This window comes from Meriones unguiculatus, chromosome 21 (genome assembly GCF_030254825.1).
Source record: "Meriones unguiculatus strain TT.TT164.6M chromosome 21, Bangor_MerUng_6.1, whole genome shotgun sequence".
NCBI classification, from domain to species: domain Eukaryota; kingdom Metazoa; phylum Chordata; class Mammalia; order Rodentia; family Muridae; genus Meriones; species Meriones unguiculatus.
The window spans coordinates 17806973-17833893 of NC_083368.1; the positions used below are offsets into that span (position 1 = coordinate 17806973).

Below are 26921 nucleotides of genomic sequence, written 5' to 3' on the forward strand. Positions count from 1 at the left end.
TTAATTAAATCTTAAAATAAAATTTAAAATTCAATTCTAAAAGATTACACACTGGGAAATTTCATTTATATAACATCCTTAAAATAATAAATTATAGAAATGGAGAACAGATACGTAGGGGGAGAAGAGAAGTAGGCACAGTTACATAAGAGGAAAATACCAAGCACTCTTGTGATAGAATTTTTCTGTAACTGTGATGGTAGAAAAAGGTACCCACTTATGTAGTAAAAGACGCAAACACAGGAGTATCAGTAAGATGGGACTCTGAATAAAGCCAGTTCTGTATCAACGTCAGTGTTCCAGCTTCATTATAACTTCACAATGAGAAAGCTGAGTTGGCTGGTTTTATTATGTCAAGGTCAGTATTCGGTTTGTCACACCAGGATCACAATTTTGCAAGATGTCACCACTGATGTCAAAAAGTTATCAATGGTGTTAAAGGAGAAATGGAATCTTTCTGTATCCTTTCTTACAACTACCTATAGAATCTATAATTATCTCAAAAGTAATTTCTAATTACAAAATAACATGGAGGGCTAGAGAAAGGACTCCACAGCTAAGAGATCTTGCTGGTCTTTCTGGGTCCTAACTTCAGTTCCCAGCATTCACAGTAGGCAACTCACAAGTGCTTGTAATACTAATACTAGGGATACACACAAATGCAAGCACACATGCGAGACAGAGAGAAACAGAGAAAGACAGGCAGAAATATAAAAAGGTATTTTTTTAAAAACTGTGGTCTTTTTTGAGGGGGTGAATATTAGTAGTTACTTCTTTACTAATAAGATCTTATACAGAAATAAGCATAAATGTTTTTACTACAAACCGAAAAACATTTTTAATCTCCTACACTTTGGGTCCTGTTAAAGTGGACATTATTAATCAAACAAAAGCCTGCAGACTGAAGTTGCTTTAAAGATCATGTCAGGAACAGAGCCGGGGCTGGGGCTGTATGGAGCTCACTAGAGAGCTTACCCAGCACAAAGAAGGTCTCCCAGGCCTGTCCCTCAGCGTCATGTAAAGTGAGTGGCACATGCCCGTAATCCCAGTACTCAGGATGGACTACAAAATGATAGTAAGTATCTATGCCTCATTTTCTTATCTCTGTGGCTAAAAAAGGATGGTGGGAGAATGTCCAGATCTGCCCAACCTTCCAACTATCGGTTAAAATACAAAAGATGTTAGATAACTTGGAGTAGCACTCGCTCATCATCCAGGGGACCAAAGTTCAATTCCTAAAACGTACTCAATTAACTCACAACTTCCTGCAAATCTAGCCCATTGGACTCAACACTCTCTTCTCACCTCTACAGGCAATACACATGTGTACATACATATACATATACGTACACACATATCTGCATGCAGAGTCAAGTTACTAGTCTTGATAATCTATCAGGTTACCCTGGCTCCATACTAATAATACTCTAATACACAAATCCTTTAGGGATACAAGGGTTCTTTCTTTTCTTTTTTGGGCAATCATTGGAATACCCCTGATCATTCTGCAAATTTTCTGAAGTTGTTCTCCTCTATATTTGTTTTTCCTTCCCTCTATATAAAAACACTACTAAATTTTCAGGAACATTTAAGCCTTCTCCACTTTCAAACTTAAAAATGTGTGCCACAAATTGTTTAGGGGTATGTAATAGGCTCAACCTCCTGAGGGCAGTTTCTTAGTCACATACACACACACAAATCAGACAATATTATTTCAGAAGACTATTCCAGTAATAACACTTGTTTCACACAATTTTCTCAACCTTCTTAGCTTCTTCAAGAATATATTACTTACATATTTAATGGCCAGTTTATATTGTTACTTGATTTTGAAACAGCTATGAGATACAGAGTTTTCACAATTAGATCATTAATTTCACCCCATACAAAAAAACTAATATACTTATCCATTTGCTCTCAAAGCCTCGAACTTGTTGACTAAGATACCCCTCTCAAGTTAACTAAACCGCAACTTCCTTCTCTCATACTTGTAAACATTAATGAATAAGAACTCACTGCTGCTAAGACACAACAAACCTGCCACAAAGGAGTGTTACTAATGCAGTTGTCCCTGAAGGCTGAGTCCACTCCATTATTAATCTCAACCTTGAATTGAACAACCATTCATCCTATTTGGTTTTGTATCTCCAATCTTCCATAGAATATATTCCACTGAAGTAACTGTCATTATTTTAAAAATCAAATCTTCAAAGTGCAACTTCCTTTTACACACTTTCTTCCATCCCGTTATTAATTAAGTTATTAATTTACTTGTTTGTGAGGCATGATCTCTCTTTGTAGGGTTCCCTGTCCTGGAACTCTGTGTAGACCAGGCTGGCTTCAAACTCAACAGAAATCTGCCTGCCTGTGTCTCCACAGCACCAGGATTAAGGTATGTGACACAATACTCGGCTTTTTTTCCTTTCATTCCATTTTTTAAAAATGGATCCTATTTAGTTCTTGTTGGTCCTTCTTTCCTTCAGTGACTCACTTAGCCTTTTGTGTCCCTCCAATGTCTGAAGCACTTGGGTCAGGAAAAAGTAATAGGTCCTAGGTTCAATCCATACAACAATTAAATAATCAATCAATTAATTTAATTCTTTCTTAGTCTTCATAGTTATTCATCATCACCTGAGTAATTTCCAACAATCAACAAGCCTTGTTCTAAAGACTGGAAGAAATCCTTAGTGTTAAGTATGTCCTTCCCCAGATTATGACAACTATTCTGTTGTCAAAATGTAATAAAATTAGAGCTGAGAATGTAACTCATTGCTAGTGCCCAGCATGCAAAAAGCTCTGGGTTTTGATCTCCAATACTACATAACTGGTGCATGGTAGCACTACTTATAGTTCCAGAAGGTATAAGCTAGAGGTAGTTCAAGATCATCATTCGTCATATAGCAAGGTCAAAGTCAACCCAGGCTATATAAAATCCTGTTTCAAAGAAAGAAAGAAAGAAAGACAAAGAAAAGACAAGAGAGAGAAAGAAAAAGAAAGAGAGAAAAAGAACAAGGTAAAGAAACAGAGAGAGAGAGAGAGAGAGAGAGAGAGAGAGAGAGAAAGAAAGAAAGAAAGGTTATCAGCCAAGCATAGTAACATACCCTATAATCCAAGCACTCAGAAGGGTGAGGCAGGGCAGGGCCAGCCTGGTCTTTATAGTAAGACTGTGTAATAACAAACAAGCAACAACAAAAGTTTTGGATTTTTTTTTTTTAACAACAGGCAGTTTGTGTAATGCTGGAATTGACCCAGAGCCCTGAACATAACTAGACAAATACTCTACATCTTCAGAAAAAAAAAAAAAAATCTTGCCCTTGTAAGCATTCCTCAACATGGGCACATGTGGTACAAGTACATATTTGCATTTGTTTACTTAGTTTATACATGTAAGTGCTTGTGCTCAAGTGCACAAACATGTGCACCACGGCAATTTGCATTTCTCAAAACACAAAGTAGAACCATCAGGTTGAAATATCAATTATTTAGTTCTGGAGGTACTGCCAAGTACCTTTGAACTTTGCTCCCCCCATGCACATTAAAAAAAAAAAAAAAAGAGCTATTTTGAGATGGTGAGTGGAGAGCAGCAAAGAAGCCAGATACAATGGTGAAACATAAGAGCCATTATTTTGTTCTCTAGCAAAAAAAAAAAAAAAAAAAAGGCAAGTATTGTGGGATTACATTGTTGGTACCTTTCTGTTGTTCTCCATCCAAAAAACTGCCCCCATCCCCTAACTACCACTCCACACATCATAAACACCTTCCCTGCTGCCAACCCCTTAACCACACACAGCTAGTAACAAGGAGTAAGATTAAGGAGTAAGATTAAGAATGGAGACCCTAAGACATCTTGCTACTTTCTATGAAACCAATTACATTCCAAATAAATAAATCCCAATATTTCTCTCTATCACTTTATAACAAACCCTTTACTTAAGCTAGCTCTAGTTGATGTCTGTTCTTTGCAGCAAAGTAAAATGTAAACTAGACTTACGAGAGGTAGGAATAAACTGTGAGCACCCTCAAGGTAGACACAGCTTACCTATCTCTGTATCCTTAGTGTCAAGGAAAGAAGAGCTATTTAAATTCACCTGCTGGCTAGCCTTTAATGTTAGGTGGGGCTTAACCATACAGGCTGTCAATTCAACCAATCAAGCAGCTTTGTTAAGAAAGAAGCAGCAGAGAATAATTCCAAATAAAACAATCTTACTTCCTGGATGAGTATTATCTACGTATTCAATGAACCTCAAACCCTATCAATTCTTGACTAGTAAAGCATAGTTCCAATTACTGAAGTCAGGTGAAGACCCTTCAAGTTGTGTATCATCTCATATGCCTGTAAAAACTCACAAGCAAGTTACATCTATTAGTGTGTGAAACAAGGAAACAAAACATTAAGAGACGGTCTCTTCTTTATATCCATTCTCCTTTTCTATGAACCTGTGGGTGGGCGGGGCATCAAAGCTATAGCAGAATATATTGCATGAAAAAAATTATTTTCAATAAAAGAAACAAAAAAATCAAAGCTGTGTTTTCATTTTATGACAATATTCCATGGGTAGTTATTACTACCAAATATAAATACCATTTGTTAATTTCATTTACACCAGTGAGAAAAAATTAGAAAATATATTTACCCTTTGAACTTAAAAAAAAAAATTTTTTTCCCCTAAGGGTTTTTCTGTGTTGCCTTGGCTGTCCTGGACTCACTTTGTGGACCAGGCTGGCCTCGATCTCACAGAGATTCACCTGCCTTCACCTCCCTGAGTGCTGGGATTACAAGCATGCACTCCCATGGCTGGCTTTAAATAAAATTTACATTGTAAAATATTCTTAGAATCTGGATGTGATGGCACATGCCTATAGTCTCAGCACTCCAGAGATGGGGACAGAAAGATCTACATAACAAGTTTCAAGGACTATATAACAAGACCCTGTCCACCCCCTTCCCCCCCAAAAAAAAACAAACAAAAACCCTGGGTGTGGTTGGTGCTTTGATCCTGGCACTCAGGAGGCAGAAACAAGCAGATCTCAGTGAGTCTGAGGCCAGCCTAGTGTACACAGTGAGTTCCAGAACACCAGGGCTGTGTAGACAAGACTTTGTCTTTAAAAAACAAAAATATTTAACTTTTTAAAAATATAATAAAACATCCAAAAACAACACAATCTTTTTAAAATTCTTGCAGGTAAAATGTTTAACAATGTAATCATATGAACTTAAAAATTATCTTACAGGTTCAAAAGGCAGAGTTAGAGGGCAGTCTGATATACATAACAAGTATCCATGACAGCCAAGGCTACACAGGGAGATGCTGTCTCAAGAAAGAAATGAAGGAAGCGAGGGAGGGAGGGAGGGAGGGAGGGAGGGAGGGAGGGAGGGAGGAAGGAAGGAAAAAAAATAAAAAGAACAATTATTTTACAGGGCTATCAATATAGATGGCTCTGCAGATAAATGCTACACAAGCTTGAATCCTAAGAAAACCGATTCCTGAAAGTTGTCCTGACCTACACTAATAAGCCCCACCACGGACCCTAAAAAATAAACTTTACAAAATTATTTTACACAAAGATTTAAAAATTTAAAAAAAATTTTAAAAATTAATTTAAAAATGCTATAAATCAAAACAAACTAAATTCCACCATTATGTCTTAGTTTTCTGTCCTTAAGGCTCAGACTTTAAGTACCACATCCAAGCTGGCACTGATACAGGTTATTACTCAATATTCTTTCTCAATAATAAACTTCAGGACTGAAAGCGCCCCTTCTTCTGGATTAATTCTACGTTAAGCAATCTGGGAGTTACTAGGAATTGCTGCTCTTCCCTCGTTGTAAAAATACAAAAGGAAGGAGTAAGATTTTGTTTCTGGGGAGCAGGTCAAGTGACTGAACTACAGACTGCGAGCTTGTGGACAGGAAACAAGGAGCTGCAGCTCCAGCTCTCCTTTTTTTATTTTTTTTAATTAAATTTAAATGCAGCATAATGTGTTTCATTACATTTTCATACATGTGTTCATTATACTTTGTCCTAAATCATCCCACCTTTCCCGGGCCCTTCTCTAGCTGGTTTTTTTTCCCCCTTAAACAGTCCCTTTCTGTTTTTATATGCTCTATGACCCTTTCCCTCATCCCTTGTTTCTCGTTTTCTTACACCCAAATTTCACACTTGGCTTTTAAGGACTAAAAACCAGAACTTTAAAATGTTAAATAGGTAGCTGATTGTTTACTAATTAAATCAACATACTACAAGTCATTATCTACAAATGAAAAGACTCTTGTGCCTGAGGACGTAGCCTAGTGAACAGAGTGCCTGCTTAGCATGTGTGAAGCCCTGGGTTCAACCCCTAACAAACCACAGCTGTAATCCCATGATTTAATAGTGGAGCAGAATGATCACAAGTTCAAGGTCATCCTAGACTACACAGCAAATTCAGACCAGATACATAAGACCCTAACTCAAAAATTAAGATCTTAAATACTTTGGATAAATAATGAAATGAGATTTCCCATAAAGCTGTAAAATTCATCCAATATAAAATGGTTTTCTTAAACTGTCTACAATAAACTAACAAAGAGGGAAAAACAACTGATTTTGTATCAAGTGAATTTTAACAAGGATTTTTCTAATTCTGATTTAAGAAGCATCATAAGACACTAAACATTAATAAAAATTTTCATAACCTTAATGGTACAAAGATCTACTTAATCTGGATCACCACCACTTAATGTTTAATTTAGCACTTAGCCTAGAAGTTCACAGTAACAAGTTCTTTGCTCATAGTATGTCCTCTGTAACATACTTAGAGCTTAATAGCACTAGGTTAATCTTTAGCTAATACTATCGACTTCTAATAGTGCCAAACAATTTCAACCACAAACACTTCTCTTTCATGTTAAATATTTAATTAATACAAAAATAATCAGTTCAGCATTAAGGAAATAAGGCTCCTTCCGATATTTCATGACAAAAAAGACAATAAATCTGAGTCATTCGGATTCTTGAACTCAGCCCAAAGCTAATAATATTCACACAGCAATGTTTGAGTACATAGAGCCTTCCTTTCATTGGGGCAGTAACTAAAAAATGTATTTTGTCATAAAGTAAAAATAATTCTCATGCAACACATGTATTTAACATTTGCTCTGAGACTTAACAAGGAATAGTCCCTGATTAACCTATTTAGAAGTGCATGTTCACTTAAACAAAAGCTTTAAATTCAACAAATAAATGAGCACCTATCATCTGCTAAAAATAAATCTTTTACAAATAAAAAACTACTATACTTTAAAATGTTTGTAAAATAACACACCTTTTCAGACAACTGCATACTACAAAGGCTAATACCCCCAATCAGTTCTGATAATTCTTCAAATTCTACTGATATTTAAATATAGAAATTTTTGAGAAGATAAAAATTTAAAAATACTCTACATAAATATAAATTTGCATAATCACTTCATAACTAAGTAAAAGTAAACTTTTTTTTACATTTAAATACTACCATGGCAGTGCACATCTGTTTCAGTAGCAATTTCCAGAAAAGCAGAGCTGTTAGGATTTTCTAATATGCCTTTAAAAATAAAACTCTAGGTTTTAAGAGATTAATACACAAAAATGAATGCATTATTCTTATAAATTCAGACACAAATTTAAGAAGTAGTAGTTGCCCTCATCAATAAGGTAAATAGTGAAGCTTCTCTGGCCAGAAGTGAGGTCAAGCCAGAATCCTAGGAGCATTCCTGACAACCAAAACCACTATTAACAGCTATTACTGTCACTATAACTACAGAGTTGAAGAAAATGGAAATGGACAAAAGTTCTCAATTTAAACGGATCAGAAAGATACTTTATAATGATAATAAAAACCAAATGTAATCAAAATGCAGTCTCTAAAAATAATGTTTTAAAAATAATTTTACTCTCCAATTACAGGTTTTCTACAAATGCACTTAAACAGATAAACATGTAATCACCCAAACTTAGCTATCCGAGGAACAAAGACTGTTTGTTAGTTTTCTCCCAAGAGACCAAATGTTTCAAAATTCTCTGGGAACAGAAATCACACATAACCTGTTAATAAATTTGCCTCCTTCATCCTTACTTGTACTACAGAGCTGTGTTGTTTATAAGGTATATACTTAAAATAAGGTACAACAAAACTTAAAAGTACTTCGTATTTTACAGAGATCAAAACAAAAGAGAAACAAACCCAAGAGGAGGCTTTTCCTACTTCTAACCAGGTTTTTTATGTGAAACCAAGTTTGCCAATTACTCTGTCTGGACGTGACCAACATCAATATGAAGACAACCATAGTTGGTATAGACAGTGTTCTCTCTTCCTGCTACCTCAATCTGTAATATACCAAATTTCATGCACTGGATAGGAGGTTCAAATCCCAACCATCAGGCTGAAAGTAGCAGCCTTGCTCTACATCACAAGCCTTAACCATGGAGCCCATACACTGTAACTAGGGTCTAGACTCAGACACTCAAGGTATTACATAAATAAGTGACTCCAAATTCTCATACAAACACCCGCCACACACCAACATTGCATTATATAATATTCAAAGATTCTAAGGAAGATTGTAACTCAATCAGTCTTCATGGATGAAACTCACTGACATGTAGACTTACTCAATCCCATTATTTCCACAATTATGTAGAATGTACCTTACTATCAACTAGTTCATAAGCACAATATGAAGTACACTCTGCTCTACAGTTTATACAATGGTGAAAGACTTGTAAAGAAAGGATGTGTGCTTTCCGCCCTTTTTTAAGTACTACTGGATTGAAAGGCACTCATCTTTCAGTTGCTGCACAATCAGAAGGGTCATTAAAACCCCATTAATGACCCACTCATATCTTGTATTTTAGCTCAACCCAGAAAAAAAAAAGGTATCTCTCCCACTATGCAAATAAACTTTAATCAATCACACTTTTTAAAGTACAGCTAAATGACAGCTGCCATTTAATTTTCTGTCTCAGTCTTGAAGATTTTGACAATGGCATAAAAAAGATTCAAGACCCTATTATGGTAATGCTTTTATTTAAGGTCTTTTAAAACAAACTAATTCCACAATCCCATAATAGGCAAATGGGCATTGGGAAAGGAATGAAGACCAAAGCCTTATTTTCTAACTTACATAATGATGAGAGTATGCAATAAGACAAATTTAAGAGGGAGCAAAGCATGGAGGGTCACCTTACCAAACATACAACAACTGGAAATTATCAAAGCTTTAAATACCGGAGAAAACAGAGGCAAGGCACAATATTGGGAAGAAAAGCAGGGAAGTAACAGGTTTAGGTCTGTGTGTACTGGTCCCTAAAATTTACCCTGAAATAGGATACAAGAACCAAAATATACAAAATTAGTTAAGAGTTGTATGGGAAACGTTTAACTGAAGATAAAAATTCTCAATCATGCAAAATGGGCTACACTTAACAAAACATTTTACTTTGTCATATCGGTCAAAAAAAAATAGGTGATTTAAGGCCAACATAAACTATTACCAGTACCTAATAATTTTTTAATGTTTAAAAACAACCCTGACCATGAAATTTTCAAAGCTGAATGTTTTTATTTGTTTCAAAAGTGCTGTTGTTTTATTTGTCTCTCAGGGGAAAACCAATAAAATTAATCAACTAAAACACAGCATTGTAATTTGCAATAAAATTGAGGCATTTTTTGTACGTGTCTTGGAGAAGAGGGGGTGGGACAAGCCCAATCTTTTTCATGTAAACATAATAAGCCTGTAATATGCTGCAGACAAACGCACTGCATGGGGTGTGGAGGACCCGAGCTGATTAGATTACCACAACATCAGCCTGGGGCCGCCATTTTTAGAATCTGTAAAGGACAAAAGAGGGAAATTACAGTTTTTACTCTCCATCTCAGAAATTAAAGGGAAAGGGGGACTGTTTCCCAATTACGTATTGCTATCTCCAACCTAGAGCTGAATGCACCTCACTTAATTCTTCTCCAAGGTCTCCAGAACTCCAAACACCGTATATTATCCATATCTCTAAAGGGTGAATAAAATAAGCAACATAGAAATTTACTCTGGGACTAACTCCAGTGATTTTTCTTTGACTTTAAATTCGATCATTCTTGAGAGACAGTCTAGATAGGGCGGATCTAGGCGGAACTAAAGCCAGGGAAGCAAGCACCCGGGATTGTTTTTTTCTCTCCCTCCTCCCCCGTTTAGCACAGGGAACCGTTTGTTTCTCCTCTCTGTCTGCTGCCACGGCGTTGATGCCAATCCTTCGGTCAAAATAAGCTTTCCTGAAATGAGCCATATTGTGGATTCTAAGGCTCTGGCACAGTAGAGGACGGCAGTAATGCAAGAAGAGCGGGGGAGGAGACTGGGAAGGCTGGGTACTGACTAGGGTGACCACCTTAGGGGCGGGTTCACCCTCTCCGGAGAGGATGAGGAGCGGTCCCTCTCCTACAAAGAGAGATGCCCAGGGCGTTCTTTTAGCCCCCTTCACATTTAAGAGAACATTATGACAGACGGTGGCAAAGAAGAAAGGCAGAAAGGAGAAAATGGGGCCTTTAGTCTTCTCTCTGCACCCGAAAAAGATGCAGCTAGAGAGGGAGAGCTGGCAGCTCCCGGGACCTCTCCAACACAAGCCTCCCTGCTCACCCCAGAGGCCTGAACCCGCTATCAGGGAGGAGGGCGCCCCCTCCCTAACTCCCACCCTCAAGGGGGTTTAACTGCCAATTTCCCCTTCCACTACCCCAAAACCCGCCATAATGCCCCACTGCCAGGGACAGGCGGGAGAAAGGACAAATTCGATTCCCACAAGCGACGTCTGGCCCCAGCAAAGGGGGCCCGAGGCTCAGAGTGGACGCCGGGCTCCCGAAGGGCAGCGACCCCCTCCCTGGAGCCCCGGGTCCCCCCCCCCAACCGCGGACCCCACGGCCCCCACAGACACGACAGGCACTGACCTGTGATGTTCACACACCAGACACCCGAACCCTGCGATCGGTTCGACCCCAGGCACGTCCCTCCACACCTCGGCGCTCGGACGACCCCCGACGACAGCCACTGCGGACGCAGGAGCGGCTCCACACCCCCTCCCCGGGCAGCAGCGCGCAGCGTCTTCAGCGGGGACCCGGGAGTCGGGCGCTGCGGGCCGCGGCAGGAACGCGGAGGCGACGGCGAGGCTGCTCCGAGTGTCTACGGCCCCTCCGCTGCCTCTCCCCAACTCAGGCTCGCTCTCCGGCTCGGCCCCCTGCGCCCGCTCAGTGTCACTGCTTCTCGCTCTGGGAAAATGGCGGCGGCGACGGCGGCGGCGGCGGCGGCGGCAGCGGCGGCGGCGGCGGCGGCGAGCGCACGGGGCCCGCCCGCCCAGCTCCGCAGGGGCAGGGGGGAGGGGACGACGCCGCTCGCCGCCATCTTGCTTATGGGCTGCCGCCCGACGCGGCCTCTCCGCCGAGGCGTGGGGACGTCACGCCGGAGGCCGCGAGCTGGCCGGACGCTCCGTCTCTCTCGCCGCGGCGGCCTCCGGCCATTCGCCGGCGGTTGGGGAGGTCTCGCCGCCCGGCGGGCCGGGCTCTGCGCCCGCTGGCCCCGAGCAGCCCTCTAGGCTGGGTGGAGGGGAGCCCGAGGAGGCCACTGGCGGGGAGGGGGACGGCGGGGACGGGGGCGACCCCCCTCCCATCGCCCGCCGAGGGGAGGCCTGGCTCCTGCCCCGCCCCCAGCAGCCTCGGTCCCGGTCGGCCCCGCTCCCCCCCCTCCCCCGTCTGGCCTGGCAGCGCCGGGCGAAGCCGGCCGGGTTGTCACTCGACGCCCACTAGTGGCTGAGGAGACTCCAGTGCGCAGGCTCCGGGCACCGGATAAAAGCGGAGCTGGCGGGTCGGGCGCCGTCTCGATGGAGGAGCGAGAAACGGAAGAGGCCGGGGGGAGACGCCGCCGACAAAAGTGCAGCCACCGTCAGCGCCGCCTCCCTGCCACCGTGTACGGGGTAAACGCCGCCGTCGCTGCCGCCGGTGCAGTCGCCGCCGCCGCCGCCTCGTTAGCGCCGGGGAAGGACTTGCCGCCGCGGGACAGTGTGCTGGGGGCGGGGGAGCGGGAGTTCGTTTGTGTGGCGGTGATTAAACGAGGGGGAGGGGGCAGGGCCGGTTTCTCGAGGCGGAGAGGGCAGGCCAGGGAATAAAACGGGTCGTACCCCCCCACCCTCCTCCCCACGAGAAGCACACAGCGATCACGGATCTCGCTTTCGGGGCCTTTTCCCCCGAAATGGCGGTTTCCGTCTTCGTAACCCGCAGCACGACCTTGGGTGCTCCGGGGCAGGAATGGGGAGAGGCAGAGGCGGCGCCGGCAGCCAATGGGCGCCCGAGGATGTCTGCCGGGCGCGTCGGGATTGGCTGGCGATGACCTCATGCTGCAGCAGCGGGCGGGGCCGGAGCCGTCGGGGGGAGGCTGTTGCAGAGGCAGAGAGGGAGAAGTGATGACGGTGATGGCTGTCGCCGCGGCCTCTTGTGGAGCCCGAGCAGTGCCGAAGGAAGTCGCCAGGCTCTTCCCCGACCATTTGCTCCTCTCCCTGCGCGAGGTGAGGGCCCTGGCTCGGCCTCTGCGAGACTCTGGGGCGCTAGCGCGGCCGCGGAGGCGCAGTTTTCTCCGGTGACTTTTTTTGTAACTGCGTCAGGGCAAGATGGCGCTGGGTCTCCTTGGGGCGCGGGGGGAGAGGCACGTCCACCGCCGCCGCAGCGCATGTGACCGGCTGCATTCCTGTGGGGTTTGGCCGGGACCCAGGCGGGGCGGGGGAGGGGACCGGGCTTGGGCGGAGGAGACGGTGGTGCGGTCGGCGTTGGCCGCCCGAAGAGGAAGAGATGACTGTTTGAAAGCGCTCCCTCTCCTCCCCCCTCCGCAGCCCAGCAGCTGCGCCTCCCAGGGGAGAGCCCCCTTTCGGGGTGTGCCAGCTGTTGGAGAGGGTTTGACGCCCTGTTCCCTTATCTGCCTTTCCCCTTGCAAAGTGTACTTACGTAAGGCGGCGGTTCCCGCCTGCAAACCAACTGGGAGGCCCTGAGTGTCACTGGGATGGGTACCAAGGACAGGCTGAGGCTCTGAAGGCACCACGGCCGGGAGTGTTGGTTACCTCAGGAAAAAAAAAAAAAAAAAAAACACAAAGTTTTCCGGGGATGAATAGAATAATACAGTATATTCAGAGTTTGGAAGCAAGTGAATAACACCCAGGAACACTAAAGTTTCCCAGAACCGACCAGCGGTTAAGGACTGTACCGTAGTCCGGATTTGAGGGCCCTTTCGTACTGTCTTCCTTCTGTACGCTCTGTTCATTACCCTCCCTGGCTGTACATCCCGTGAGAGGTTTTAATCTTACTGCTGAGGGCTGCCTTTTCCAACATAAGTACCCTTAGTAATAGAGAACACCAGCTGCTGCTGTTTTGTACGAAACTGAAAGGTCATTTTCAATACTTCACGATGCATTTTGTCGTCCTTATAAAAATAAAAGATGGAATTACAAATGCTTCTGGTAAATTGTTAAAGTTCTCAATCCCGCGTCTTTAAAGCACAAATGTAATAGCGTAAGACAGTATTTTGAGTGGGGCTTAGAGTCGAGGATGAGGGTGAGATTGGGTTTTGCTATTTAGTAGCCTAGGCTGACTTTGAACTCCTACTGCTGCCCACCCTCCTATTGCTAGGATTACAGTCTCTGCCTGGGTCCTTTGACAAAACACGCATTTGGTCCTAAGAGAAAAATGAATGCTTCCTGGGCCTAGAAACAACTTTAACCTGGATTAGGCTCTTTGTAGTTGGAATACAAGATTTGTTTTGTAGCATTCGTACTTGTGGACTTTTTTTGTTATTAAGTAGCAATGTAAATGAGGTAAAAAGAAACAGTGTTTTACATGTAAATAGTTATGTATTACAAAGTTAACAAATTGAAAGCTTTTTTTTCTTAGCTACTGAAACGGACATTTTGTATAATTGTGGGATAATCTTTTTACTTTGTTTTCTCTGTGTAAGTTCCCTTGCTCCCTTACATCATTTTTTTCTTAGAAAAAGAAGTATGAAGACAGTAGCAGTTTGTGTCTTAATAAGGAAATGAGGCCATTTTTTTTTTTTAGGCTAATGGAAACAAATAATTTGTATGCAGCCAAATTCCTTCCAATTTTTGACTATGAAATTCATAAACCCTTAATATTTCTTTAAAATTTTTAATGATATTTCACATTCTTGAGACCTGGGCATGATAGATAGCACAAACATAATCCCAGCTTTGGGGACTAGGGGCAGGAGGATCATGAGATTCTCCGAGGCCATCTTTCCTACACAGTGAATTGGCAGGCCATCCTGGACTGCTTGAGACCCTGCCAACACCTTGGCGTTTTACTTGTTATTCATATAAGTTCTTTTATTTGTGAGCATTCTCTAATAGTCACTTCTGTTGTTGTTCTAGCTTCAGAGTTGTAGATTGATTGTTAAAGCTTCAGGGTTAGAGGCTTTCTGAATTCATAAGTATTCCAAGCTTGTTTCTTGAGTCATAAAGAATTCTCAAAAAAAGATTTACCAAATTATACCCAACCTCTACTTTTACCTGAATGATTGTCTCTTGCTTGTAATCTTAACTGGGCTCACACATAACAGATTTGCTGATGTGCTAAAATACTTGCCATCCAAAATATCCTTGTGCTAAAATACATACCATATCAAAATATACCTGTGTGTTTGTTCCACTATCTGAAGTGACCCTTCCCACTTCTGGATAACAGCCTTAGCCTCCTTCCTGCCTCTTAAAACTCTTCGTTTTAGTGACCAAGCTCACTAGTGGATAATAGATAAGTATCCTTTATCGATTGTAAGATTAAACACTATCATAATGAACTATAAACTAAAAATACTGGCTCAAACTTTTCAAAAGCTGTTTTGACCAGAGTTTAGATGAGAGGAAAAGATAATATAAGGCAACCAGGGCTGCAGCAGCTGATGGCCATAGCAGAGAGAATTCTGCAAAAGGCTGAGAAGAAAAACTATTTTTGGATGTTCTTATTAAATGTAGAGGGGAGTTTCACTTACAGATTTACCAGTAGAATATAAAAACCAGTGGTTACATGGATGGGTTTATGATACCTTGATGTGTGTGGAAGTTTATCGAGGTGTAGAACATTGTTGTTAGATTTAATTTGCAGTGACCTTGTTTAGTTCTGTTGCTTAAATTTATAGATGTCAGTGTGACAGGTTCTAGTGGTTATGGGTTTTAGTAAGCAGAAGGTTGACATTTCAGTAGGAGGGCTTGTTAACATAGATAATGTGAAACTCAACACTCAATTCAGGCAAGTTTGAATATCAGTTGCTCATTGTCTGCTCTTAGCATTAGGGATATATTATGTGTATGACTTTATTTGACACATTTACCAAAATAAATGAGACATTCAGAGTGAGGAAAATTCCACTTTAACTTAGAACTGGTCTTTATTTAAAATTCCCCTGTTTCCCCCATATACCTGTCTGTCATTTAGTGTTCTCTTGAAAATCAAGAGGATGTAAAGATTCATATCTGAAAATGGTGGAACTGAAACCATGTGATAAACAAATACGACGTTATGGTTTGTTGGGCTTGGTGGCATGAGATCCTGCCTCAAGCAATGTTAGTTACAGCTAAATATGCATTGTCTGTTGAGTTTGTCTTTAAGAGATGAATTTGATGTTACCTGCCTGATCCTGGCTAATGTATTTTAATAGTAGAAATCCTCAACTCCGCATTTGCAAGTAGGGCTCTGAAGATTATAAATATGAAAAGGTTGTAGATAACGTGAATCTAGTTGGTTTTGTTTTTTTGTTTGTTTGTTTGTTTAATGAAAATTAATCTAGTAGAGAGGTGGAGGTAGGAGGATCAAGGGGTGGGGTTCAAGGCCAACCTGGGATCCAGTTTCAAAAATAGTTACAACCAAAAAAAGACAATAATTTTGTTCCTAAATAACAAAAACATTTTGAAGGTTTGCTGCATGCTATGTTGCTAGCCAAAAAGTGAATTCCATAATCTCTGTGCTATTTAAATTTTAGATCATTATATAATCTCATAATGGAATTTTATCTGAAAATGAAAGGAAGCAGAATTACAGTAATTTTACTTAAATAAAGAAACATGGGAAGGTAGCAAAAGCATAGAGACCCCATAGTTGTCTGAGGTTATTTTTAGGTAAACTAATGTCTTATTCTGACTCTAAAATTTAATGCCTCTGTAAATATATGTAGTTAAAAAAGAGGGAGAGAGTGATTCCCTTAATATCTAAAATAGCTAGTAAGAAAGAGCACTTGTTGGAGGTCTTTTGCTTGCTTGAAGAAAGGAGCAAAACTTCAATAAAATTTCTAAATGTACTACGTTTGTCAGTATTTGTCCTTTTGGAGTTTGTGGTTGGATTATGGCTTTGTATTTAATGGCATTTTTTTTCTTACATGTTTGTGTTACCATTAATGTTAAATTATGCAGTTGATATATATAATTTAAAATTTTTGAGTTTTGATTATTTTTTCTCTTTTAGTGTAACTACTGCTACAAAATGTAATTTTCTTCATGTCTATTTATGTGTTTGTGCACAGAGAAGAGCCGTAAGTGTGTGCAGATGTACAGAGGTCAACATCAGGTATCATCATTCCTCAGTTATGTCCACTTGTAATTTTTTTTGAGACAGCTTCTTATGCCCATACAACAATTAGGTGGGGCTGGCTGGCCTTCAAGCCCCAGTAATCAGTCAGCCTCCCTCCTCAGATCTCAGGGTTACACCCCCATGTACACATTTTCTGCGTTTGCAGTTCAGGTCCTCATAAGCATAGAGCTAGCTATCTCAGTCCCCAACAACTTTTGTATAGGGCAGTTTTTATATAATAAACTGAATTGCATATAACCTATAGTAAATAGGTTTTTTTATACAAGTCAACCCAAATTGTTCAGTAATTACAGGAATCTGTTCCTAGAGATTTGTGAGTCTAATAGTCCTTGTTCTTGAAGGGACTCTAGCCAGCCCAAGTGTGGCAAACATGGCTCTAGCAGGCCTTGCCCTTCTCCCCCTTGCCCTCTGCTTTGGTAAAAACTGTTCGATTACATTCCTGAAGCTAGCCGCCAAGCTCTAGTCCCTATTTGGCCACTTCCTCCTTCTGAGGCTGACAACCAAAGTCCAATTAAAAATAATCAACTTAGGGGCTGGAGAGATGGCTCAGAGGTTAAGAGCACCGCTTGCTCTCTTCCAGAGGTCATGAGTTCAATTCCCAGCAATCACGTGATGGCTCATAACCATCTATAATGAAACCTCTTTCAGTTGTACATGCAGGCAAGACATTGTATACATAATAAAATAAATAAATCTTTAAGAAAAAATTATCAACTTGTCCTCCTAACACAGGGTTTCCCCTTTTACCTTTATAACCTGTCTCCTGTCTATCTTTGTTGTCTTGTCATCCTGGTGTCCCCAACCGCACCTCAGCAAATACCCCCTTTCCCTTCTCCCTCATCCTCTTGTCTCCTGTTTTTGTCTCTTGTTCCTCTGGGGCAAATAAATCTCCTTTGTTCTGAAAACTTGGTCTTGGGGTATCCTGTGCTGATTCTGGTCCCTTCGGTTGTCAAGAGATTTTATTTTAAAGTTGTCTTTCCCAAGTACATTGGTATTAGTGTCAAAGCTATCTTTTGGTTTTTCCATTTATTGTGTCTGTATTCCTGAGGAAAATGGGCACTGTGGCCCTAATTTCAGCCAACAGATAACTTAATTCCTAGCCTTACATTTTAGGTTGATTTAAAGCTTAGCTACTCAGTAAATAAAATTTCGAACCTTCCTATCTACATCCTTGCCGTTTCCGTCCATTCTTAATTTGCCTGTTGAACTTTTAGCTCAGTTTTCATGCCATTTGTGTTTCCTTACTTGCTTTGTTGCTAACTTTTTTTGAGACAGGGTTTCTCTGTGTATCCTTATCCTTGGCTCTCCTGGGCTGCCTCTGTAGACCAGGATGGCCTCGAACTCACAGTTGCTAACTGTTAACAGTAAGAAGGAAAGATGACTGGTTAATGAGAATCTGTTACTTTGAAGTAAGAATTGTAATGAGACTTTGTTTACTCTTTTATTTGTGTTTGTGTTTTTAGCAAGGTGGGCCACCCCAGGTTATTGATGATGGTAGCTTAGTGAAAAATCTTAATTCTTCTGTTTTTAAAAGCCAGATTAGAAATCTGTAACTACTGTTGTAATTTCTTTCAATCCATCTCCGAGTGGTGGGATCTCTTTCTGGACATACTCTGTTTCAATTAAGTGATATTATCCAGAATGGCAGAGCAGTGATTTTAATGCTGTCTTCTGACCTCACCTAAGTTTATAATCCTGTCTTTATTAAAGCTGTTCAAATGACTTTTCCCCCTCTTGCAAGTGCTGAGATTAAGACCTATTTTTCACCAATGCTAGACAAGTGCTCTACCACTGGGTTTCGACAGCAGTCTGAAGACTTGCAGCCCAGAGCAGAGAAGAGCTTACTTACCTTCAGCTGAACTGTCTCATGATGCCCTTAAGATAGTAGAAGGGAGGCTAGAGAGATGGCCCAGTGGTCCAGAACACTTGCTCTCGCCGGGACCTAGATTCATTCCCCTGCACCCAGGCGTGCATCACAACCATCTGCAAGTCCAGTTCCAGTGGACCAGGTGCCCTCTGACCTCTATAGGCACCAGGCACACGTGTGACACAGCACCGTTCTCTAGTATTTAAAGTCTTAGGAACTAGGTCAGAACTTAGTAACTAAACCTAGGCAAAGTGTATAAAAATGTTCCACTTAACATTAAATTTTTTCTTTATAGACTTACTTGTGCTCCTCTATCATGCTGTATATATAATATATTACACATACTGCCAGTATGTGTTTGTTTCTGGCAAGCTTTACTGTTGTTGAGTCAAGAAAGAACCTGTTAGTCAAGGTTAGCCTTTATTACTAGGACTGTGTGTAGGTGACAGCTCACTCCAGATGAGAGAAACCTGAAATATCAAATTAGTTCAGTTTTTGTTTGTTTTGTTTGGTATTCTGCAACTGGAATCAGAAACGGGCATCAAGAGTTACCACTATCTGATTTATGTGATAACAGTAACTTGGTAGGTGTCTAGGCGTCTGATCAGACTTATCCAGCGGGTGCTCTGCTAACTGGTACTTTGTTTCTTACACTCACTTTGGCCATCTTAACAGCAAATGAGGGTAAAAAGAATTAAAGAAGATTGGGAGGAGAGGAGGGAGGGGCACCTTTGGTATAGAAAGTAAATTTACTGAAATTAACAAGAAAAGAAAGACTTAAGATACCTTTTTGTTGTTTTTGCCCTGCTGGGGCTCAAGTCCAAGGTCATCTCAGTGCGTGTGCTCTTCCACCAACCTAGTTGAGGGATTTCAACAGTGAACGGAGAAACTTACTCTCTTGTGGGTGTGGGAGGTGGAGGAATGGTTTTGAATAGGGAAATAGCTGAGTAGAATCCCAGTCTTTTGTAATAAGTTTTGAAAAGCTAGGCCTGGACTTAAAAAAAAGTGCTGTTCTAAACCAAATGGAAAACAGGGCAGCCTGTGTGCTGGGTTATACATTTGATTCCTGATCTTTTTTTTCAGGACTAAAAGGAATTAAGGTTAGGAAAAAGGAAAAGTGTTGGATTTCCTAATGCACTTTTCCTGATAGGTGTACATAAAAAGGGATTCAAATAAACATGAGCCTAAAATGGTATGTGGTATATGGGTAATTCCCACCACCCAGGAAGCTAAGAGGATCATAAGTTACAGGCTAGTCTGAGCTACATAAACATGAGTTCTGGCATTTTAAAATTCATCCTGATAAAATGTCTAACAGAAAAGCTTATATTTAGCAAAAGCCAGAACTTAACAATAAATTTTGCTGCTGTATCAGAAAATACATCTCAACTAATTTGCTTACAGATCTTTATTATTCATTCTGTTCTTTTATTAAAGGATTTCATGGGGTGGGCAAAGATTGCTCAGTAGGTAAAGGTACTTAACAACCTGAGTGCTGGGATCAAAAGATGTGTGCCACACCTGTTAAGAAAAATAACAGCAGCCATAAAAGTTGATATTTTAGAACTCAGTCATTACAGTCATAGCAGCTGACTTACTAAATTTGAGGCTCTGGCACATTCAGATAAATGCGGATTTATTGGCCTTTGGCAGTTGTTTTGAGATGGGGTTTCTCTGTAGCCCTGTTTGTCTGGAACTCACTCTAGACCAGGCTGGCCTCAAATTTACAGATCTGACTGCCTCTGTCTCTGAGTATTGGGATTAAATGCATGTGCCACCACCGCCCTGTTGGGTTTGTGGGCCTTTTTTAGAGCAAACATGGGTTTTGGTTGAATGAAGGTCTCATGTAGGCAGGTAAGTGCTTAAGGGTCATAGCACTTTGTTATCATGTCCAGCCCTCTTTCCTCCGTTCCTCGTCTGTATCTCCATCTCTCTCTTCCTTTGTTTTTAGATATGCAAGGGCATACTTTGTGAACTTTGTAGCTTTTCTGGAAGAACTGATCTTGTTAGATAGTTGATACTAATAGAAGAAGGTATTGTGGATTAGCAGGGTTTGAGCTGCTGTTCTTATGTAATAGGGCACTTAGAAATACAGTCTTTGTCAAGTTATATAATTGTCTCGTTTGTATGTTTTCTTTTTTTCTTTTTTTTTTTTTTTTATTTCAAGACAGGGTTTCTATGTCTCCTTGGCTATCTGGGACTCACTTTGTAGACCAGGCTGGCCTTGAACTCACAGAGATCCACCACCTGCCTCTGCCTCCCTGGGTGCTGGGATTACACTTGCACACCACCACGCCCGGTTTACAATTATCTTATTAGCTGTTTGTTCCTTGATAGCTTCTCAACATGTTAGAGTTGTTGCTTCTGAATCAAGGACCCTTTTGCTTCATACTCAAGATCTTGTTTTTCATAGGAACCTTTCTACTACATCTAAGTGGTTAAATCCTCTTCACAAGCTTTTTTCTGTGTAGACAAAATGTTCTAGATTGTTTTTGTTGGGGATAAAAAACTAACCAACAGCAACTTAGGGAACTTTATTTCAATTTATTTAGTTTACAATTAGCAGTCACAGGCCATCACTGCGGGAAGTCAGGCCTCTAAGCAGGAACTGTGAAGGAATGATGATACTTGCTGGTTCTCTCAGGCCCACACTTAACTCGTGTCATACACGTTAAAGGGCACCTTGCCCAGGGAATGGTACTTGGCAGTCCTGTACGAATTAACAAAATGATCCTCCGCAGACATGCCCAGGGCTAGTATGATCTGGACAGTGCCTCAGTTAGGGCTTCCTTCTTTGGTGACTGCAGACTGAAAACTATCAAGCTGATAGTTACAGCTTCGTAGGATACACTACAGTAAACAGATGTGGAATTAATTCTTTCTATTAAAATGCCTGTGTGGGGGCAGAGATGACTCAGTGGTAAAGTGCTTGAGTGTGAGCATGAGAACCTGAGTTCAGAGCATAGTACCCACCTAAAAAGCTAGGCATTGTGGTTATGTGCCTATATTCCCAGCACTAGAATGTAAAAATGAGAACTGAGGGCGCACACTGGCCAGCAGGTCATTAAACTCCAGGTTCAATGAGCCCTTGTCTCAAAAACAAAGTGGAGAGTGATAGAGAAAGACAGCTGTCAGTCTCTGGCCTCAAAGGTTCATGGTCCACTACACAAGGACACAGTGCTTAAAGTGCCAGTGCAAAGCCTCTCTTTATACATTTCTTTTTGCTGTGGTATTACTGTATTTGACTTTGCCGACCTAAGAAAATTGGAGGTTGCTTGTAAGCATTTCTTTTTAAATTCAGGTCACCTTTGATGTCTGGGAATGGAGTATTTCAGTGCTGCAGCACAGCCATGCATTTAACAGTGGCTAAGAGCCACTTGAACTGATGTTTGATGCAAGTTATCAGGAAAAGTTACATTGTACTCCACTCACCCCAATTACAGGAGTCATTTAATATAAAATTTATGACTAGCTCGAGGAATATATAGAAATTTTTCATAATAAAATCTAAAGGGGTTAGGGAAATGGCTTAATGGTTAAGAGTACTTGTTATTGCAGAGGACCTGGGTTTAATCCACAATTAAACCCAGAACCATCTGTAACTCCAGTCCCAGGGGGTCCAAAGTCCTTTGCTGCTCTTCAAAAACATCCGGCATTCATGTGGCACGTACATACATACCACCCAAACACATAAAATAACAAAATAAATCTTAAAAACGATCAAAAACCTTAGAGCTTCAATACTAATAAATCTCCAATCTTGGTGTCATGATTCATTTCACAGTTTTAAAGATGAAAGTATCGTGGGGCGGGGTGTGGTGTACACCACACTCAGGAGGTCAAGAAAGGTGAATCTCTGTGAGTAGCAGGCCAGCCTGGTCTACACAGGATCAAAATCCAAATAACGTGTGTGTGTGTGTGTGTGTGTGTGTGTGCTGTGTTCTGCGCACATATATAAGTGGGGTATATTGATTTTTTTTTTTTGAGACATTTTCTCTGTTGCCCTGGCTATACTGGAACTTGTAGGCCAGGCTGGCCTTGAACTCTACAGATCTACCTGCCTCTGCCTCCCAACTGGCTGACTTTCTTTCTTTTTCTTTTCTTCCTTCGTTCTGTATCTCTCACATTTTCTTTCTCTCTCTCTCTTGCTTTCTTTTGTTTGTTTTTAAAGGCAAGGTCTTGCTCTGCACCCATGGCCCTGAACTTGCACTGATCCTTCTGCCTCTAGAATGCTGAGATTATAGGCACGTGCCACCACATCCAAAGCTCTCACACATACGTACATAGCAGAATAGTATACATATGATATGGTGCTGGGAATGGAATCCAGGACCTTATAGACTGCTTCATAAGGCCAAGTAGCAGTAGGTAGAGACAATAGAAAACATGCATGTGTATGAAGGTTAAGTCCTTGTGAGTATGAGTGCCCAGGAAAGCAAGAGGTGTTAGACACCCTGGAACTAGATTTACAGGTGGTATGAGCCACTTGGTGTGGGTACTGGGAATGAAACCTGAGAGCTACCGTCTGGGAGCTTAGTGTGTTCTCTTAACTATTCTATTCAGTTATTTCTCCAGCCCTCTTTGTTTGTTTGTGAGATAGGGGTCTCACTATGTAAAGGCCTGGCTGGCCCTAGATCTCACTGTGTAGACCAGGCTATCCTCAAACTGTGCCCACCACACCCCACATAACTATGCAGTTTTTTAACTTGAAAGTCAAAAGAAAATGTAATGGCATTGAAGCATGTATAGATAAAGAATTATGGGGTATGAAGAGATAAATTTTTAAAGGACTCTCTTACATCCTTCAGCCTAATTCATGATTTGAAGGGACAAATGAAGTTTGGGCTTTTAATACTTGAGGACATTACATAATCTTCCTGCCTTCAAAGCAGTGGGGAGCTAACTTGTAAATGTAAATTAAAGTGTAGTATACATAAACACTCAAGGGCAGAGGTCTGATGGAATTAAGGAGAGTGTGACCTGTGGTGGTGGAATTACTATATTTTGTGGGTTGGTGTTTTTTTCCAGGGTAGGGTCTCATGTAGTCCAGGCCAGCCTTAAACTCATCATCATCTCCTGCCTTATAAACTCTGGCTTACTGGCATGAGTCACTGTGTCCGGCTTCTTCGTGGTTTGCTTGATGTTTCTGTTTTCCTTAGAGACTCCGCTCAGGTGTCACTGTTTCTAGGGCCAGAGGTTACATAAGCACCAAACATGAACAAGACACCTTATTACAACTCAGTGTGGCTCAGCAGGTAAAGGTACTTTCTTCCAGAGGGACCACATGATGGAACTGACTCCCACAAGTTGTGCCCTGACACCCTCCACAGGCACACGCTAACTAAAAATACTTTTCTTAAATGCTGTACATTTTAAGGAAGATGGATCTGCAGCCTGTCACGTTACTCTCGCGTCATTCAGCAGAATAATGCTGGAAGGGACAGAACTTAGGACTAACTGGAAGTCCTCTTAAGTTGCTCAGTATCAGTTAATTCCTCTCCACTTTTGTTTAAATAGCATCTTTATACTAAAACAGTTATTCTGATCAATTTTTTCCTTGCCCTCTGGGCCCTAGATTGAACTAAACCATCTCCTAGTTTGATTTTGTGTCTCAAAAACATGAATAAAATGAGGTAGTCATTGAGCAGCTAGGTGGCAAATGACACTTAGATTTTTAGATCTGTAGCTCTCTTTATGTCCTTTATTAACTCTTCAGGAATATTTCTCTGAAATAGTAATTTATATTAGCTTCAGAAATTGTAACGCTTAAGCTTTAGATACTTTATTTGAAATAAAATGTTACATGAGTGCTTTTTTGTTATGTAAAACCGTGTGATTTTTGTGCTCGTATTGTAATAAACTTAAGAATTTTTGCTTTTCTTTTGTTTGGGATTTGTTTTTGCTTTATAATCACTGAATTCCTTTTCCCCTCGGGTGCAGTGCTAGTATGTTTTAGTACATGCTATAATAATTGGCCATTCATAATAACTCAAAGATAATTTGAGATGCCAGAAAGCTTTGTGGTAAAGACCAAAGTTCAGTGAAATACCCAGCCAACATCTATTTAGTTTCTGTAATCATGTGTATGTGTGAACTGGGCTTCTCACGGAGGAGTAGAATAGAAATAAGAAACTACAGTAAGCACAGACTAGGAGTTGAATTTTTTTTATCAATTTTTTAAAAGCAGGGTGGGGTGATGAAAGGACTGTATTATCTTGAGACTGGACTGCAACATGTAAAACATTTCCCATGTAGCCTTATATAGAGAAAGTGAATTTAAATAAATAAATATAATGAACTTAAGATTTCTACAACTAAAAAAAATGTCCATAAGTCAGATCCCCTGCTCGTTGTCAAAGGATCTTTTAGTATAAAGAAGGGATCACTCTCTCTGGGATCCAGAATACAGATGCTTAGAACTGGCTAATGGATAGGTGATAATTATAAATAATATATTCCAGCCATTAGATGGAATAATATGCCATCATTAAGGCTATTGCTCAATGGTAAAACAGTTGCCTATCCTGTGTGAGACCCTGGGTTCAGTTCCTAGTGCCACATAAAAGTAGATTTTACTATCGTGTTAAGTGTTAGGGGTAGCCAACAATGGTAATCCTTGTACCCGAGCGGTTGCAGAGAGGAAGATCAGGAGTTCAAGGCCAACTTAAGACTGTCTCTAAAAACAAACCCAAAAAAAATCCCATAAGTTTAAACTACATTGTTAATATGGAGCTTTATACCCTTATCTCCCCAACATAAAGGAAAAGACAGACCATCGCAAGGACTAGAGATTGCAGGTATGTTAGCCTTTACATCTTTAGCAGGGGTCTTCTATAACCTCGTAACTAGACAGCTAATGGCACAACAACATTCTGTGGTGTGTAGCCAGTATCCTTATCTTTAAGAAAAAATGGAAGCTAAAATAGGCTTAGTGAATTAGATAACTGATACTTAAATAAAAACAGCTGCTGTCTGACTGAGAAGATTTGGCCTTTAAAAATTCAACTACAAAGTTAAGAGTTTGATGGACTGGAATTACTAATTACTATGACTACTTCATTATTTGACATGCTACTAATAAAGTTAATCTGACATAATAAGCACAGTAAAGATTTCCTGTAACATGATGGACTCTGCAGCATAAGCAGTTTATAAAGTAATTATCAAAAGCTCTATTACACTTAAGAAATGGTCATAAATGCATATCCCACAAGCGTCCTCCTTCCTTGGACAGCCTTTGACAATGATGGAAATGTTAAAAACAAAGACTGTGTTAGGTAAGCCTGGTAGCACATGCCATATTAATCCCAGCAGAGACAGGTAGATCTCTTGTGTTCAAGGCCTGAGTGGTCTATGTAGTGAGTTCCAGGTCAGCCAGGATTAACACAGTAAGACCCTGTCTCAGGAGAGTTGGGTGGGGGTTGACAAAGGTGTTGTGTATGATCATGGTCCTCAAAAGGAAAATAAGAGCAGTGTGTTGTGTTTTCTTACTGGTTGCTTCATAGAAGAGGCTGGTATTTATGTTGAAGTTGTAAAAAGGACTGGAGAGATGGCTCGGTGGTTAAAAGCGCTTTCTCCTCAGAGGCCTGGGAAGTGAGTATACCCTGACACATACCAGTCTCATGGAGTTGACTCCAGAGATGATTGTGTGAGAGGGGAAGGAGGAAAGGTTGATTAAAACAACTTTCTCAGGCAGAACATTTTAGCAATTGAGGGCAGTATACAAATTTAGCAAGTATATTTTTATATGTACTCGGAAGAAGCAAATATGATCTGTTCTACCATGTGGATACAGGCCTAATAGGTGTCACGGAGGGACACTGCCATATATGAAAGTGTCAGTTTTATGTTTGGGATCATCAGTCCCACTAGATTTAGCCAGCTAATTTTAATTGAAGGTATACAGAGTCATGCATTTTTATTTTAGTCCTGCTTTCTCCTGAAAGCCTTCTTCTTTTTTCTTTTGATTTTAGCATGTTACCTCAGCATAGGCCCCCGAGTCAGTATTATCCAAAGTAATAAGAATTTTGAGTTTTAAGCTGGTCAGAGTGGCATACTCCTTTAATCCTGGCATTTGGGAGGCAGAGGATCTCTGGTTTTGAGGACAGCCTGGTCTACAAAGCGAGTTCCAAAACAGCCAGAGCTATATAGTAATAAGACTCTGTCTCAAAAAAAAAAAATCGTGAATAAGTGGTGGAGAGCTTATAGTCATTGAATAAATGTGGAAGTATATTGTTTCAGAGCTTTAGTGTGTTAACCAAGGACTTGTGATACAGATTTTTCTACAAAAAGACCACAGTTAAAACAGTGCATGACATAAACTAATAAAGAGAAGCAGCTTTAAACAGTCACTGGCTTTTAGAGACATATGTATTGACAGTACTATTTTGAGGTGCTCCAGACAGAATTGAGTCAC

At 41.0% G+C, this 26921-nt stretch overlaps 1 protein-coding gene across 4 annotated transcripts in view; it reads right to left on the reverse strand.

Moving 5' to 3' along the window:
• The window catches only part of Kmt2e (lysine methyltransferase 2E (inactive)), a 68750-nt gene extending 57658 nt beyond the window's left edge, over positions 1-11092 (reverse strand). For 3 of the 4 annotated variants that reach the window (XM_021644384.2, XM_021644383.2, XM_021644381.2), the window contains exon 1: positions 10954-11087. The gene's annotated coding sequence lies outside the window, so the exon portion shown is untranslated. Of the gene's footprint in view, positions 1-10953 lie in introns of all 4 variants that reach the window. The other variant, XM_021644382.2, reaches the window with a different exon arrangement.
• Positions 11093-26921: the final 15829 nt, after the last annotated feature.